The sequence below is a fragment of the Scatophagus argus genome, chromosome 9 (genome assembly GCF_020382885.2).
Source record: "Scatophagus argus isolate fScaArg1 chromosome 9, fScaArg1.pri, whole genome shotgun sequence".
NCBI classification, from domain to species: domain Eukaryota; kingdom Metazoa; phylum Chordata; class Actinopteri; family Scatophagidae; genus Scatophagus; species Scatophagus argus.
Window position 1 is genome coordinate 23,893,596 of NC_058501.1, and position 18,458 is coordinate 23,912,053.

The 18,458-nt window shown below is 45.2% G+C and overlaps 1 protein-coding gene across 5 annotated transcripts in view; it reads right to left on the reverse strand.

Moving 5' to 3' along the window:
- sema6e (sema domain, transmembrane domain (TM), and cytoplasmic domain, (semaphorin) 6E) overlaps positions 1-16,456 on the reverse strand; it is a 133,307-nt gene extending 116,851 nt beyond the window's left edge. For 2 of the 5 annotated variants that reach the window (XM_046400770.1, XM_046400765.1), the window contains exons 1-2: positions 16,232-16,456; positions 236-309 (exon numbers count right to left, since the gene is read on the reverse strand). The gene's annotated coding sequence lies outside the window, so the exon portion shown is untranslated. Of the gene's footprint in view, positions 1-224; positions 310-16,231 lie in introns of all 5 variants that reach the window. The other 3 variants (XM_046400766.1, XM_046400771.1, XM_046400767.1) reach the window with 3 other exon arrangements.
- Positions 16,457-18,458: the final 2,002 nt, after the last annotated feature.

The window sequence follows — 18,458 nt, forward strand, 5'->3', positions numbered from 1 at the left end:
GACAATATCTCATTTTAAAAACTGCTTCAGTCACAGCATTTCCACAAAGCATCCATTAATTACGTGGTCTCTGCAGATCCTGAAAGTAGACCTCGCTCTGTCACATGTATCGAATTCAATCTAAACAGCGCGTGTGAAAGATCAGCGAGTCGAGACCGCAAGCCTCCCCAAATCAAATCTTTGCCTTTTAATTACACACGAGCTACTTTAGAAAGAAACAGCACCTGTACTGTACCTTATCCTTATCCACCAGGCGGGTGAGTGCAGCAGGTTGGTGCAGGCGGGTTCAGACAGCAGCTGTCAGTGTATCTGTGAAGGAAAAACAACCGATCGCTATTACATCTGTGTCTGTGTGTGACATAATGCAGGACAGCTTACAGTGATGCAGCCTAAGCCTCTGGGAGCAGTCAGAGCAAATCATGTTGCATCTTTCTTCAAAGAAAGAAGTGCAAACGATGAATGACGATGACAGGCGATTACACAGTATACTGTCTACACTGGATATACCATTTCACCATTTCCATCAGGAAAACACACAAAATGTGACAGAAAAATGTAAACTAATTTGTTCTGAACTCTGGGGACGAGACACAGTCGGTGGTGTTTGCGAGACAACAAGTTGCTTTAGCAATACCTGAATGAAATCTTTTGACAAATTCCAGAGCTCAAAGTGGCCAAATCTGAGGATGGCATCTCAGCTCACAATCTGCTCCCAGGAAAACGTCTTCACCTTGTCACCGCACAAACCTAAACTAAACGTTCATAGAATATTGCAAAAATGAAAAGAAAAAAAAAGTTTATTTCTGACTAAGTGAAACCCACACTGCGCTCAATAAGCAATTTTCTCTGCTTTCCAGTAAGCTGAGCCCTGAACATACAGCAAATGTACAATTTCCTGCTCCATACAGTCACTGCTGATTAGCTTTCAACTGAGCATTAAACGTAATGTAAAAAATGCAAGAGGGGTTCAGTCTCATGCGTAATCACAGAGGGGTTTATGCGCCAAATTCAAATTGTGAAAGACACCACAATAAGCATTCATGCTTCTTGTAATTTTGGAAATTCATTGAAGTGGCCACTGTTTTGAAAGGTCCACGTTAGCAAACCTTCTGTGCAGGTTCTCCGTACCCGAAAACGGTCGACTGTAATCACCCATTAAGCTGTGCTTGCTCTGAAACGTAACGACCTATTTGGATCCTGACCTGAGCAAAGACTAATTCTGACAAGTGGTGATGATGGAGGTTTTGACCTCAAGCCGAGCTCATTTCAAGTAGCAGAGCCCTGAAAGACTTGCAGAGGCAGCATCCAGATTAGTCAGCACACCAGCTGGCAGCCACATGCTGATGATGGTTCAGTTAAGGTTAAAGAAAATCCAGCTTATTTTTCTCCTCCATGCTCTCCAGTTCTCTTTGTTTGACAGAGGGTCCATGAGACCCAAATGGAAAGCACTACTGCTGTGTTGTGTATCAATAACAGCCTACCCTGGGCAGCACGATGCCATTGGGCATACGGTCATTATTTTCTTGTTTCAGTGGTGTAGAATGAAATGTTCATAGACAAGGAGGTCTGTGCTGTTTGCAGGAACTAACAGATCAGCTCTGAACTTATGGCACTGTCTGGGAAAAACACAAAAACATCCCAAAAAAAAAAAAAAAAACAGATAAGGCCTTGTGGAAAATAAATTCCAGCCCAGGCTCAACAAAGGCTCCAGACTATCTCTAAGGCACTTAAAGTTCTCAGACTACAAATTGCCACTAAATGCATCTTGATTAATTTAGCAGAGTGTGTTTGTGCTTTACAGCAGAAGCAAGAGGGATCATTTACGTCGATCAGCTGGCCATTTGCTAGAGCCGTGCCATCATGTCTTCCATCATCATCAACCATTTGCAATTTAAAAGGCAGAAGCCATGAGACACAGAGAGACAGATAGAGATATATATAGATAGATAGATAGATAGATACTTTACTGATCCCGGGGGAAGTCAGAAATTTGGGACAGTTAACCGTTGGAAAAGTCCGATTTTGCAAGCCTCACAAGTAAAGACCAATGTGTGATGTTTAGTGCCAACACAGAAAATCCAAACTGCAAAACAATCTAAATTGCGTTTTGAAATATACACAATACACAGGCAAATACAAAAACAAAAAGACTAAGAGGAAGGTTTGCGTTTTATAGCGTTGGGTTAATCTGTTCTGACCAAGAGAGGAGAATGAAAAAGGAGGAATGATTCCCTAACCAAACCACTCCAGTCCAGCCCGGGCTCAGACTCAAACCCTGACGAAATGCGTAAACACCATCCTTCAAAGTGAACAATTCCAAAACCACAACTTGGATCCACAACTGAGAGCATAATCAAACCGATGCCTGGCCTCTAAACTGTTGGACCGGATGTTTGTTTTGCTTGTTCGCTTGCCTGGGCTACCTCGTGCTCTTAGCCTACGTAACCTGCAGGACTGTTTGTGGAGGAGCCGAGTCCTCAAAGCTCACACTTGTGGAATGACTCTATTGATTCAGTAAATGGATACAAGACAGTGGGAAAGGAGATGATACCACAACCTCTCACGTTATGTCAGCTCCCATTAACAATGCAAGAATGCACAACATGTGTTCAGAGGAATGCGGGGAAGGACAGATTATTCCTGTGTCGAGCACTTGTTGAAGGCTGTTTATTTGAATATGCTGAAAGTGCCAGCTGGGTGGGGTTTGAATGGCAAATACTGGGCTAGAAGAAGAGATGCCTGCACTCTCAAGCACACTTCCCCACCCTGTTAATACTACGCCAGCGGCACTTTGATTAGTTGGCTGAGCTCACTGTGAGAATATTTAGTTGCTCATCGTCCCAGATCCAAACTCCAGGGTGCCTGATCTGCTCTGAGGATCAGCATTAGAAGCTTTTTTTTTTTTTTTTTTAGTTTCATCCAAATCTCACGACCATTAAGATATACTGGTCAGCCACTTCACAGAAACTTCTGCCTTGCTACATTTCTTCTTAGCTCTTCTTTCCTCTTTGTATTTTCCAGCAAGTCTTAATTAAACAATTCATTATGTGGGGATTTAACACACGTTGTTCTCAGTCTCTCCTTTACTGGTTGCTTGAGCTGTAGAAACTGAGAGAGGTTTTAATTTTGACAAAACTTTTAATAGAAATCCATCACTTACATCAATCTTTTATCAAGACAATACAAGCAGGCACATCCCAGGCTTCCTTTCTAGCTTGTGAACAAAACAATTGGACACAATCTAAAATAGATTAAGTGCTGGAAAGTAAGCTTTTTAGAGCCTAAAAGCTGAGATCCACGACTTGATTTCCACATTTTTTTTTTTTACTTGTGGGTTTAGTCAAAGGACACGATGATCCTTATTTGGTGCTTCTTCAAGCAGAAACAAGCAGACTCCAAATATCACCACCAACCTGAAAGGAAAAATTCAGCTTAGTAGTGATGAGTTCTCAGTCTCAGTCTTATTTGTGACCTTTTTCTATTTTACTTGAGGAGATGGGGGCCATTTAAATGGCATCATAACATTGCAGATACTGGATATTCACAACTGTCCTAAAGAAATTCACCAAAATTAGAAGCGTGTGCACCCTGGACTGCTGCTCAAATGTCATAATATGTCAAAAGAAAAAAGACCCTGAGTTGATTATTGTATCTGAAATGTTGGTCATAATCTCTCATTGCACACCAAAAATGTATTACAGATTAGGGTCAAAGCTCAACCACAAACTACCGTGGTCCAGGTAATAACTTTACCTCTGGCCTTCGTTTCCCCTACCTGGTTGTGCTGAATAGTGACTTTCCTGTGAAGCCCTTTGAAATGCACTGAGTGGAGGAACTGTCACTAACTGCTGAAGGCCATGCATTTTTGAATAACAACTAATAAATCCAGCGGAGGAACTGAAGACTGTGTTCTCGTCTGTCTTCCACCAAAGGGCAACGACCCAGTGATCATCTGGCAAACAGACCACACTCCTGCCCTTTCTCCGCTCAGCTGTCTATTAAAGGAAAACATGTGGTCTAGTGTCTTGTTTCAGGGAAAGTGAAAACACACACCCGCTGAGGTACACGGTCGAGCAGACGAGTCAGGCATGTTGTGACTCAGAGCGTCTTTCTTCTTGCTTTGTACCACATCCCCTCACTCCACATCGCCACATGGGGTAGGGCTAAGTGGCTTGACCCCTCCCCCCCATCACCACGCAGCCCGTCACAACTTCCTTGACACCCACTCAAGGAAATCAATCAGTATTCAGGTCATGCCACAGGGACACCCCTCTTAAAGCATGACCTGTGACCCCGGCAGGGTTCTCCTCAGAGAGCGTGACAGGGATTTGTCTATGCTGCCAGTGTCTGCTCTGTGTCCGATGTTAACAAAGTCCTCGTGTTGAGGAGGAGGTGGAGGTGGAGGAGGAGGAGGAGGAGGGGGTGAGCGCAGCCTGACCCTGTCCACCTCTGACACAATAAATCCAGCTGAGGAGTTCAAGGTGGCCTGACCTGCATCTGACCCGGTCTCTGGAAACACAGCAACAAACTCCAGCTGAGCCCCCCCCCCCACCGCCTTAACGTGCCAGAGCTGAAGGGGGGGGAACAGAGGAGGAGCTCGAGTTTTCGTGGGCGCCACCAGTACACAAACCAACACATTTATTCACTCATATTTCACTTCACCAAGTGTGTGACATCCGAGCACTTGGGAAGCATTGTTTCTGTCATGGGAGGTGCATGAGCGAAAGGGGGGTGGGGAGAGGGGGTCGGGTGGGGGGCACAGAATTAGCATAGTGTAATTACACTGGGGAAAGATCCAGACTCCAAGGAGCAAGACATAACCCATAATTTGCCATTGTGCTCCCTGTGCAACTGACAGTCGGTCTATGATATTGGAGATAAATGTCGGAATTCAGGCTGTTAGTTTAACTGATGGTGCATTCAGTATGATAATAACCACGGTCTTGCACACAGTGAATCTGATGAGCGGTCCCGCAATGGCACTTCACCATTTTCCCTCCCCTCCACGGGGTATTATCATGCTAATCTGAAAGAGAAGATGTAAAAATACATTTCAGTGAATGAGGAAGTATAATAGGAAGCAGGGACCTCTGGAACTGTGAGGAGACAAAAGAGAGCGTATTCACCCAGCTCCTCATGAGCAAAGCAGGGGTGACGAATGGACACAGACATTATGCTGGCTGGTTAATTAAAAGAACATAGCCTAATTAAAAAGATCTTCCTGGTGAAAGGACCGCCTCGACGCGGTACCTGACCTGTGTCTTCTGCACATGTTGGGCACGGAGCAGCCTGCCTCGCTCTCTCTTTTACGCATCTAATTTTCACATCAGAGGGGCTTTGACTGACGAGCGGCAAACAGCGAAGAGCAGTGCGCTGCAGGAAGTGCGCCAGATCGTGGTGGGGGTGCTGGTGCTTGTTAAATGACTCATGATTTCCATTAGACAGTCAGTGAAACCTGCACAAGAGATCTGATTAAATGTAATTCCACTTTTCTTGCACAAAACTTTTTTTTCTTTTTTTTTAAAATCCTAAATGTCTTTAAATCCAGCGATTCCGACAGTGGAAACTGGAAATTTAAGGATGGTCAGTTGAATACAGGACTTAGATCTACAAAGACTACAATGACCATGACCTTGTTACACATCACTTTAAGTGTAGGCGTTCACCAGCAGAAAGAAGAAAAGTTTTATGATGTTTTACACATTCTTGGATATGTAAAATATTCTATTTCAGACCACATACTGTACACAGATGTGCCTAATTATGTTAAGTGTATCTTAAAACCCTTTTTTGCATTTTTAAATGGCTTGAAGTAGATTGTATGAGTTTTTGAAACTAGTCCATGCATAACTCATCACTGAATATCTACATGCACCACAGACCAGCTGGGCTGCAGGCTGCTGCTGCCTTGCTCACAGGGGCCATGTGTGTCATGTTGAATCAGGCTGGAATGCAGTAAGCAGGAGAGAAGTTCCTCGGGAGCAGGAAGGTGGTGACCAATCAAAAAAAGGCTCCAGCCACACTTTTTATGAATGGAATGACAAAGGACTGAGGTAACTACCACTACAGTGCATCTCCAACATTAGTCAAGCAAATACACGAGGGCCCATTTTAGGTGAATTCTTTGCAGCTTGTAGCATTTTGTTTATTTTACTGTTTACCTCGCTGGCATCGAGACGCAGGAGGAAATTATTGCTGTCATGCGATAACTTTGTAAACTTGCAAAATCCTGCCTCACAGGAGTACAAACAGCTCCTTGGGTCCAACAGCCTTCACAGCCTTCAGACTGGACTTCCTGACATCTTCATCCTCTCGGTGCCTGTAGCAACCGGCCTGCACCAGCGAAGGCAGACTGTGTTTTGCTGGAGGGCTACTGTCAGCCTCATGTCCGAAGAGTGAACGTGTGTTTGTTGCCCCCTCATTGCTTCCACCGAGCCGCCTGTCACTGTGACATTAAAGCAATAGCGTGGTTTGGTGGTGGGTGCTTTGTTTACCCCGAGTTGGTTTTCATGCCGTCAGTCAGCAGAAAAGGCCCCTCGGGGACAGACGGTGGAGGAAGGGAGGACATGCAGGACAGCAGTGAAGACAGATCAAACAGCAGATGAGGATTCATTCGCTGGTGCAGGAAAAAAGAGTCTCGTGTGACTCAGCGGGAGGCATTTAGTTGTGTTTGTGTCTCTCTTTTGGTGGAAATAAGTTAACAGCCTCAGAGTAAATTAATGAAAATGTTTTCCAGCCCCGAGTGTTCGTCCACATCACTGCAGGCACACACACACACACACAAAATGCTGCACAATTATGGCTAAAATTACTGTCAGCAATTGCTCTGAGATTGTGCTCATGTTCTGAGGATCACAGTTTGACTTTGATCCAATTTTCTGACAAACAACTTGACCCATTTCATCTGCAGCAGCTATTCGCCTCAAAATCACCAGCACTGATAATCACATGAGGTAAGCTGCACGTCACGACTGCGGACTGTACATAAAGATGGACGACACGTCTCCACTTCCTCCCACTGCAGAAAAGTGAAACCGAAACGTCATGGATACGAGCGCCGCCATCTCGCTCTGGTGATGTCATGTGGAGGCGCAGTGTGTGCACTAGTGGTCAGGTGGTCCTGATCCATCGTGAGAAAAGTCATATTTATTCATGTCTACAGCCAGTATTAAACCAGATGTATGACTGAGAGAATTAGTCAATAAATTGATTAGTCCAGAGGCGTGAAACAAGTCACAGTCACATAATTCAACTCTGTGAGGATTTACTGCTTTATCAACATAAGTGAAATGTCTCAGGTCTGGTTTGTTGGTGGGGGAACAAAACAATCTGAAGAGGTGGCAACAGCCTCTCATTGACACAGATCTGTGAATTAATCGATAAATGCAACAATCACTCATTTCTGTTCAGCTGTTCATACCGTGTATACACTTAAAACATCAAATAAGAAAGTGTTATTTATATCTCTGGTTAAGACACTCAAGGTGCATCTCAGGAAAATCAGATTTTTTGTTGTTTTTTTTTCCAATCACCACATCACTCCCACTCACTCACACAGACAGACACAGCTGCAGGAGTGAGTCAACACATGGTTAATGAACACACACACACTCACACTCACTCACACACACACTCACACACACACACACACACACACACACACACACTTTCGGAATGGGTTCAGGGCACTGTATGGGAGGAGAAGGTGTGTTTTACTCACCCTGGACGGCTGCCCGGTTTGGATTCATATGACACTAACTGAAACCCTCCGATAAACCCCCGAGCTCTCCCCCCAAAGACCGGTTTAAAAATAGCCTCGATTCGATGGAAACGAGCCCGGAGTTCTGAGAAGCGGAGGAAAATGACCAAGCTTAGTGTGGGCGAGCAGACTTATCTTACACCACGTCTGAGCCAAATGTTCACTGCACATATGGTGACCGCTAAAATACACAAATAATAGCGTGAGAGCCGATGTACAGAACATAAACAGGCCGACAACCAAACGGCCCCAAATGTTTGCTCGCAGGTGAAACGCTTCACACACACACATACGGGCATGTGGAGTTAAATCTTAACAGAAGCACGGCATGTTCTAAATTTAAAACATTCCAGATTTAAGCACAAAGGTATGCAGAGAGTTGTTTGTGGATAATCAGCCACAATTCCTATCTGCAGAGCACAGGGTGCATGCATAAGAAATCGGATAAAGAGCTTGTGGGAGAAGGAGAGTCGGGAATCCAATCTGAGTTTCAGGAGCCATCAGTGTAGCGCTTCACCTAAAATTAGCAAAGTTTAACCTCGTGCGGTCCGTTCAAAGCGTCCACGGTGCAGGAGGTGCGACGGGACCCTTCAAAAAAGGAGTTCAAACGGCTCCGCTATTTTTAGAAAGTCTGGAAACGAGATGCAGTCAGGCCCCCACTGAAGGTACACGTCACATGACAGCACTGAGAGGAGAGCCCATTTCGTTTTCAAAAGTCGTGATAACTGGGGGAAAAGGCAGCACACTTTAACTGAACACACTTAAATGAATGAAATATGTGAATACCTGTCACCCTCTGAGTGTGTGCAGAGCAGGGGTGGGATATGAGGGGGCGTTACTGTGCAAAGGCAGCAGCTTTGGATGAGGGGGACAGAAGGAAAAAAAAGGGGGGCTTATCTTAGGTTTTTAATTTCCTGCTTCATTTCATGTTTCGGGACCATAAAAATTCTCATTTCGAAAAACTGCAATAAGCAACAATGAGACATGATCATAACTCAGAATTACTTCTATAGTATCTAAGCAGCAGAGCCCCTCCATCCTGCAGTCAGCGTAATTGCTTTAGCCAAGATGTGACAAGCCTGACAATTCCTGTGAGAATCACAAAGAGAAACCAAAAAATGTCTGATCAGATATTCACTCGCTGCCTCGCGCTCTTACCCCACGTGGCTTTTCACCGCCCTCTGTTGCGTGGAGCTGCTCTGCGGCCTCAGGAATGGGGACTACACTTGTGTACAGGACTCAGGACAGTCTGAGTTCAGTGCAGTGCATTTCTGCAGGATTTCACTCTAGGACACATAAGACAGTCACAGCCCGAGCTCCAGAAGTGGCCGATGGCTGTGCAGCCTCCTCCAAATTCTTTTGCAGGGGTGGATTTTTCTACTGTCAGCACTTCCTCGTTCCAAACTATTGTTATTATATCTGCCAATCAGTCAACCGCTGCCTCTGATACTCACTGAAAACTGTCCACCACAGACGTCATGCCAGGACTGCAGCTACTGACCGGTTACTCGACTAACCAGCTGGTCCACAAAACATCAGAAAATGATGAAAAATGTTCAAGTTTCCTTAAGGCTGAGATCATTTGATTGGACTGCTTGTTTCAGCCTGAGGTCAATCCAAACACGCAATTTTTAGACAGCACTTTGACCTCTGGAAACTTGGAATATACATTTGTTATCGTTTTTGACATTTCAGATGAAACAAACACACGCATCTATTAATAAGGAGAATAATCAATACTTACAGCTCTGACTCCAGTCCAAACTTGAGCAGATTGTCCAGTATCACAGCGTGGCTGCTGTGCATTCACACACAGCTTTCAGTCTGTGCACAGACAGCCCTCACAAGATTACCTGCACCAAAACTACATTTAAAAAAAGGTTTCTTATCTTAAAATTGCACAAAGCAGGAGCTTAGGCGTGCAGCTGACTCCTAAATCAAACCCAAATTAAAAAAAAAACTGTCTGGCAGAGAAGTTTGTCTCACTCGTTTGCGTTTAAACAACAGACTAACAACAGCCTAAAAACAGAATTGTGCCAAAATAGACACGGCTGACAGCAGACTCTCAGGCTTCATCAGCCAACTCAAATGAATCCAACCTGTTTTTCTATCATGTCTGGCTCAAACTTCTTTTCTCTCAATTTCACCACTCCATCATTTGTGAGATTCCAATCTGTGTCACAGAAGGCAGGATTGTGTGTTGTTTTATTGATATGTGATATTTTCAACACCCCTGCGCTTCTTCTGGGATGAGACGACGTGTCAGCAACAACTTCTTGTGTCGAAAACAAGACAAATCTCTGCTGCGCCTCACGTGTGCACCACATGAGAGAGCGGTGGGGAGAGGGCTCTGGGTGTCCGGTAGGCCTTTCCAGGGAAATAACCTCTGGCACAAAGATGGATGGGTACATTTCCTGCAGCAAAAACAGCCGTTTGTTTGGAGGAAATGGGAGAGTAACTGGGCTGTTAGTACAAGCTGTGATAGCCACCATGGCTGAACAGGCAGGGAAAATAACTCCACTAACAGAAGCGAAAACTTCACAAATTGAAAATCCACAGAAAAGGACGTTATGGTGCCGCCCACGCCACTTGATTGAGAGCCAATCTCTGGGAAGCCAAGCACAGAAAACCCACATCAACTAACACTTAGCAATGAAGATGGAGATGAGAGAAAAGGTGATGCTGCAGCAGAGGTGGGCAATATGGATTAAAGTTACCAGTGCCACCTACAGTCTACACATTGTGAAATGGCACTTAAGCATTTAATGGAAATGAAATTCACATTTATAGATAAAAAGAGCCTGATGGATATAAAAATACGAGAAAAACAAATTAAGGTACAAAGCAGTCGATCTGTGACGCTGCTCACAAACCGACTAATAAAACCTGTCCAATTCAAAATCAAGTTAAAAGAAAGACCTGTACCCAGGTCAGGTCAGAAGACCACTGTCCCTTCACTCAGTTCCACTTTGTTCGCAAGCCAACAAAGAACAAAGAAATCATGGCCGCCTGTCCTGCTCTGGAGAGGTGCATGCTGGTCCTATAGCCGTCGACATAAAAGATGATCAGAGTAAGGATGACACTGAAACCAGTTTCAGGGATCAGCGAGTTACTGTGCTCATGTACACCTAATCATAAAACTGCTCTGACACAACTGCTTCCAAAACTGTTTTTTGCAATGTGCTGTTAACCTCTAGTCTGTTGTGCTGAGCAGGTAGGCGGAGGAGGAGTAATGTCAGCAGTTTGGAGGTATTTTAGGATGATGCAATGATGGAAAAAAAAAAAAGTAGAGCAGACTGAAAACTACACTCTGCAAAACTGAGAAGACTCCAGCGAGACGAGCAACATGCTGCAGCCTCTCAGTGGGCAGAAGTGGGTTCTGGGAACGTCTGGGTCTGAATACGAACTTTTAAACATTTCAATAATTACTCATATCGGTACTCTGTAGCCTCTAGTACCCAAATAGTACTGCAACAGTACTTCTCAGACAATTCACAAATTTACTGTGCCTTTCACAGTACAGTCTGATTTCTCCACCAGCAGGAAGAGAACAGCAGGTTGGGGAGTCATGGTGTTTTGCTCCACATTCAGCCTTTCTGGCTAATCAATGAGGTGGGAGGTCTGCTCTCATTATGAAGTGATTAAGAGATCATTTGGAGCAACAAACCAAGGCACTTCTGCCACCCCACCCCCCTCCCCAGTCCAACCAACTAAGAGTTCAACAATCAATAACTGGTATGTCTTAGCCAGAGGCTTTTCACAGAGACACTTGTTTCCTTATTTCAGTCGCTTCCTCCCATTAAACACAGAAACGAGGAGAATCGAAACAGATTTTAAGGGGAAGTTGTGTTGCTGTGCTCTCCAAGGTGGCGAGAGGGAAAGTTTTGTGATGTCTGCATTATCTTAATCTGCTGGGAGTTAAAATTATGCTACTAAGCGTAGAGGTTTTTTAAATAAACAGGATTCCGGGGATTGTGGGTGACGCAGCTGAATGGGAGTTTCGGAGGATCTTTGCGCTTAGTCATCAGCTAATAATCCTTTAAAACCACGAAAATCCGTGCACATATGAAGCCGCATTAGCTACTTCTTCACATGAAATATGCATGAAAAATGACAAGGATTCATCTTTGGATGGTTCATTTCCTTTCAGGAGAGATCCTTTTTGTTGTGCATGCTGCTTCCAAGCTGCCCTGTGGGTAGCACACACAGCCTCCGTGTTATAAGTCAAAGAGTGTGTGTGTGTGTGTGTGTGTGTGTGTGTGTGTGTGTGTGTGTGTGTGTGTGTGATACTATATTGTGAACAGCTACTCTTTCCATCATATAAAGGGCAACTAATACAGGAGCGAAGGAGGTACAAAACATTAATCTACAAGTATTATGAGCACAAACAACACAGAGAAACCTTGGTGCATGACTTTACATAGAAATGAAACAAACAGAATCAAAATTTTAAACATACAGCAGCTGAGATTTCTTAACAAAGATTCTTTCATGAGATACAAGACCCTCTCTGGCCAAAAAATATAAATCTGAGGTAATTTGCTGACACTGCGAGCTACAGGTTATATTTTTCCCTCTAATTGCTGGACTCGATCCACTGTGCTTCATGGAGCGTAACCAGACAGTCATCATGTTCCCACTGCGCTGCTTGTGGCCATGGCGGGTTGGCAAGTGGAGGCTGAGCCCATGTTCGACAAGGGGTTAACGTTTCTGAAGAACAGCTCGACAAAACCACAGGAAGACAGCCAGTCTGGACGGACGGGCCCAGGCCTGTCACTTGTCCAGTTTGTGGTCTGCCGCCTCCCGCCATCTTTTTTCTTCTTCTCCTTCTCCTTCCCGCTAGCCTTTCACTGAACTCAAAGCTTTTCCTCCCAAAATTTACACACTCATCAGCTTGGCTATAATTTCCACTCCTGCACCAACCACACCAGGACCACAGGAGGGAAGCCACTGCACGCCTGGTTTTGGAATCAAAAGTAATTACAAGCCTGCCAAGGGTTCAAGTCTAATAGCTGATGATTTGACGAGTGGGAGAAACGGCTGTCAGCGCTGAAAACATGCACTTCATTCACCTTTACCTCAAGAAGGCTGCAACAACAGAAAAGGACATCCAACTAAAGCGGCGGAATAGATTGTGTCTGTGCCACAGGCAATGTGGAAATTAACTTTACAATTCAGGCCAATGTAACTGGGAGATACTGTGCACTAAATCAGCTAAAAGATGAGGAAAATTTTTTCCACCAATCACATTAAAGAAGTTATTTGAGCTCAGTTGGAAAAACGAATAAAAACTGTTGGAGGAAAAAAAAGCCACACACAGTCAGGACAGTGATGGAGGACCCACTTCAGCCACGCTGCACAAGGCACGAGGCAGGTCAGCCTGCTATTCTTAACCTGTGCATTTGTAATGGCTGATGCAACATGTTAATGTGATTTCTTGCCAGTCGTGGCCAAACAGGGCCAGACCTGGAGGCCAAGGCCCGGCGGTCTCAGCAGATAGCCTGGACCGACCTGCGCTGTGTCAGCTCAGGATTATGGATGACAGGGAGCCTGTAGGGCTGGCAGGTAATAATTCACTCCCCAGGGGTCCCACACCCTTCACTGGACACAACACAACCAGCCGGGAAATGGGGATGGTGTGTGTGTGTGTGTGTGTGTGTGTGTGTGTGTGTGCGCGGTGGGGGTGGGTAGCCTTGGAGCTCAGATCCTCACAACCCGCCCTCTTCCCCTCTTTTTTCACCATCTACTTTAAGAAACCCGGTTCTTATTGGCTGCCCAGTTGCCACGGGTTACCAGCCATGATCAAAATGAAACATGAGGTGCCACAGACCGTTGCCTCTCTCAGGTGCAGGGCCAAACAAAGTCCCATATGTCGCGGATGAGGAGCTGAGATTAACTGTTGCTTCCTGGAGCACGGCGCTGCACCGGCCCATTCTTCAGACATCGGCAGGTGAATGATGCCACCCTGTGCTTGAGGTCTGAGGCACTTCAGACGAATCACTGTTGTCCAGGTGCCACAACAATGGCCCAAAAAATATTATCCAATGCTCTCAAATTCTACTGAGCTTAAAAGGGGGAGGGAAGCCAATTGAGAGAGTTCAAGCTCGCCTGGGGATTTAATGTAACGTGTCTTCATATCTTTTTCCCCTCCGTCCAATCCAAACTGTTGACTAACAGTGTGTGTGTGGGTGTGCGTGTTATGTGAATGTAAGTTCAGATGTTGAGCACTTTATCTCGATGATGAAAATGGAAATAGGCCTCCTGAACATCCCCCAAGGGCCACAGTCCTCAGTCCCTGGTTAGGAGCCTATTTCAACCATCATTACCCTGAGGACCCATTAGGAAGATGGCATCTGCACACACGGGGCCCCTCCGCTGGGGCCTCTAAAAGCAAGTGCCGAAATGGAAATCGGAAATAAAATTACAAACTGGGCTAAATGCACCATTAACCATGCTAACTGAGCGGCGGACCTATCAGGGCCTGTAAATGAGAGCTGGATGAAGAGCAAGCAATTTTCGGAGGTGACAAGGAAATGAATGCCCTGCTGGTGCTTTTCTCCCTCTCACATTTACGAATGGAACTGAGCCATCAGCAGAATGTGACTTTCCTAATGGTGTTGTGCAAAAAAACACAGAGAAGAGTTGACTGCTGGCGAGCGTCAGAGACCACGACAAACGGGGGCTGAATATAGATTTATTTGCACCATATATAGTGTTAGTAGGAGTGCAGGCAGACATGCTGGTAGGTATCAGACAGACTCAGACACAGGAGCATCTCACTTCTCCTGCAGGGCAGCAGCACCTCTCCTTGTCAGCAGACCAGTAACATGTCAAATAAAATAACCTGAAACCACACTGCGATGTCCTCTGAGCAGCACAGAGTGCCAAGTCACCGTGCAACTGCAGCAGGAAACCGCAAGCCATCAGTGGCCTCCACATCCTATGATATCACTGCAGCAGCTGAGATGTGCCGGGGCGAGGGAAACTCAAAGAAAAATCACAAGACCCGGCCACACTGTCTCCACTTAAACATCTGACTGCTTGGAACAGGGCGTGCATGATGTTTTCTCCACAACAGCCAAAACAAGAGGGCACATTCTGAAGCAGAAGATGCCTGCTCTGTTCAATATGCAACCCTTAAGCTGAGTATACATTTTTAAAATGCCTGCAAAACTTTTAAAAGGCCAGGGATAGATGGGAGAAGAACAGAAAAAAAACAAACAAAAAAAGCTACCTCTGAGGCAGGCAAGAGGGCACAATATTGTCTTGCAACAGGCCGAGATCAAAACAGTGGAGTCGTCTGTCTGTGCCGGTGCTTAAGAGAGATTTATTTATCGTTGAAATGTTCTTAGGCTCAGCTGAAAGTGAAAACCCGCTGAGGGCTAACGCACAACAGGCTGCTGAGACAAACCGCGGTCCCACTTCAGCAGAGGATGGCTCAGGAGCTGCTCTGAGCGCCTGTTCCAACATAAACAACCACCAGCGGCTCCCGGGAACGTGAAGAGAGAAGAGCGCAGGTTTCTAATCTCTTTCTGCATCGTCCAATGCAGACTGCTGCTGCAAGTCTGCGCGCAAGAGCAGAAACCTGTTAGAACAATGAGCTCATCGTGTTCCCTCGGAGTTTGGCGTCAGGACAGAACTGCGGACGAAGTCAGCGTTATTTAGCTGGTGAAATCTATGCAAAGTAAGGAGGGGAAATGAGCCCTGCAAAAATACGAGCCAACAGTCACGCAAACATTTGTTTTCTCTCCGAGGCGCTCACGGCCTCGGATTGATTTAATAACATTATCGGCTCGAAAAGGAGCAAATTACGCGCTGCTTTTCTTTGGACAAACAGATCGTGCGTAAACAAGCACGGCCTGTTTCCGCTGGAAAATAAACCAGGCTATCCGAATTCAATTAGTGTCTTAGGCCACTAAAAGAGACACGTTATCAGTTGCTAATTTGTGATAAGTTGCAGAGGACTCTCGCAGCAACAATCCACAGGGGGAGAAAACATGTTTGGATTGTCTCAGATTTGACGTGGTGAGACGTTTATTTACACATATTACATATAAATCAGAAAATATGTGTGTCAGACCCCAGCAACAGCACGGAGGAAATATAAAATGCCTAATAGCTTGCAAAATCAGTATAACGTCAGCTGACACTGGCTTGCAGTTTCTGCTGCTCATGACCAAGACTCAAACAACATACAGCCGAGGAAAAGGGAAAATAAGCGGCTTCTCCGGACCCCAAAATGCAACTTGCGGAGAGTGAACGAACAGTTTAGGCGTAAAAGATGTGTCGAAATGTCGCTTTAACGTGATTACAACTGATGTACGGGTCTGAACGCCTTTTACATGGTGAAAATAATCTCTCTGCTCAGGCAAACTTGGAGCATCAGACTCCTGACTTTGCTTCATGAGCAAATTAAGCGCAGCTGCAGCAGCATCGCTCAAGTCATCAACTAGCAAGCGAACCACTTCTTACCTTATTGTTTCCTTTGTGCCTGCAGTGTGGGAAAACAACCGACGCTGTGGCTCAGACAGTGTAGCAGAAGGAGAAGCGGCAAAGTCGCGAAGGCAGACTTGTTAGCTGTTGCTAGTTTTCTTCGATAAGCGGTTAGTAATCCCAGAGCGCCAAGGCAGTGAAAAGGCGCCCCTCACTCCTGTGACAAGACTGGAGCTGGGAATCACAACACTTGGGCAGCAGCTGAGGCCACGCCCCCGCGCTGTAGTTTGACAGGCGAGACATCCAATCAAGACGGGGCGTTTGGATTGCGTCCTCTCCGATTGGTTAGTAGTTCAGCATTGTATTGCACCCCGCCCAGCTCGGCTCACTTTTCTCCCAGATGTTGAATGCCAGAACATTAAGGCCCGTGTAGCCTTAGCCAGCCAATCAGAGCGCGGGACAGGGGATTTAAACACACGCATAGTTTGACTTTATGGGAGGAGCTATTTAAAACGACATGAGCCACATTATTCTTGTGATATTTTCTTACACCATATTAGTAATGGTGTGGTACTTATTTGTGCAGGGCCACTAATAAATCTTTTGCTTTGATTTTTCAGCTTAGCACATGGCAATGAAAATGGGAATAACATTTAGGTAAAGGTGGCTAATGATGATGTTCTGGCTCACAGGCCATTTTGTAGTCACTCCTAAGGTCTAAAAGTTCTAAATTTAACACTGACATTAAGCTATTTTTATCATTATTTTGGTCAAAACCAAAAATCAATCAGTCTGTTGCTTGGATGACTCATCATGTACAACTTTATTCTGTTCCAATCACTGTGACACTATACACACCAGCATACACACATTAGCTCTTTCAAACAAATTGTGTTCTTATGTGAAGCTACTGTGTACACAGAGGATACCAACAACAGCAAATCAGCTGGTGATGTGATGTGCAGTACATTCCCAGAAACGCTAATAAGACACCTGTGCAGAGATGGCAGCGCTGAGGCATTTGGTCTGACTCTGCCTCAGCATTTGAAGATAATCTAATAGATGGCCATGGACTCACTGGCTCATTCCTCTCTAGTCTTCATCTATTGCATTTCCATTTCAGTCAGTCTTTCTTGTCAAAATGCTCCTGAGTTATACAGAAAAAGGACAAGTTCAAGTGGCTACTGCAGCAATTGTCTGCACTGGTTATGATACATATACTGTTAGCCACTTTGGTAGTCAGATAAATAAGATGGCGTCCTCTCAGGTCATGCTTGTTCATTACATTCCTCTTTGGCCTCAAGCCGCAGGAAAATGGTCATGAGCCTCTGGATGGCTCTGACTCAACGCTCGTAGATTTACTCCAGTCGTTTCTGTTGGCAGTGCGACGCTGCCTGTTGTGGTGAGGCTCTTTCGAGGGGAGGAAGAGGAGGCAAGCTTGGAGTGGCCATGATTCGCGTGTACTTGCTAAAGCTTTGGCTATCCTCAGTTCACTACAACTCTCTGCCAGCAAAGGTTTTGGCAGTAAAGAGGCTTGATATATTACATATATAGACAAGCTGTTCTCCTGTTCTCCTTTTCAATTTTCATACTCTTTTCTCTCTACTCTTCAGAGTAACAGGGCCTGTATGCAAACACCTTTAGAGCCTGGACGTCCAGGGCTCTCTGGTCAATATGTGCAGAGTACACACAAAACTACCCTGACCAAGTGATTGCTGGGTTGATAGTTATGGGTATTATTAAAGTTCAACGTTTTGGGAAAAACATTTATTCCATTTCTTGACAGGAGATGAGAAGAAACAGCTAGCTTGGCTCTCTCCAAAGGTTTAAAAAATCCACCTAAGAGCAAGTAATTAATTAAGAATGGCTTTATTGGCAGTATACATATTTTTACGTACACACACTGAATTTGTCTTCTGCCCATCTTTAGTTGAACACACATGCAACACCTGGCAAATTACATGCAGTGAAACACCAAGCACCTGGAGAGCAAACTGGGGGTTAAGTGCCTTGCTCAAGGGCACATCATCCAGCTAATGGGGGGTGGCATTTTTTGCATTAGTCACTCCACCACACCCAAATGTTTCCTGCCTGTCCGGTGGGGGAATTGAACCGCTGACCCTCCGATCACAAGCCGATTCTCCAACCTCTAGGCCACGGCTGCCCCCACGTCACTCATTAACATAGCATAAATATTTAGTTTACAACATACAGAGCAAAAGTGAAAAAATTACAAGCTGTGATTTTTCAGAGGTTAAGTAGCTCT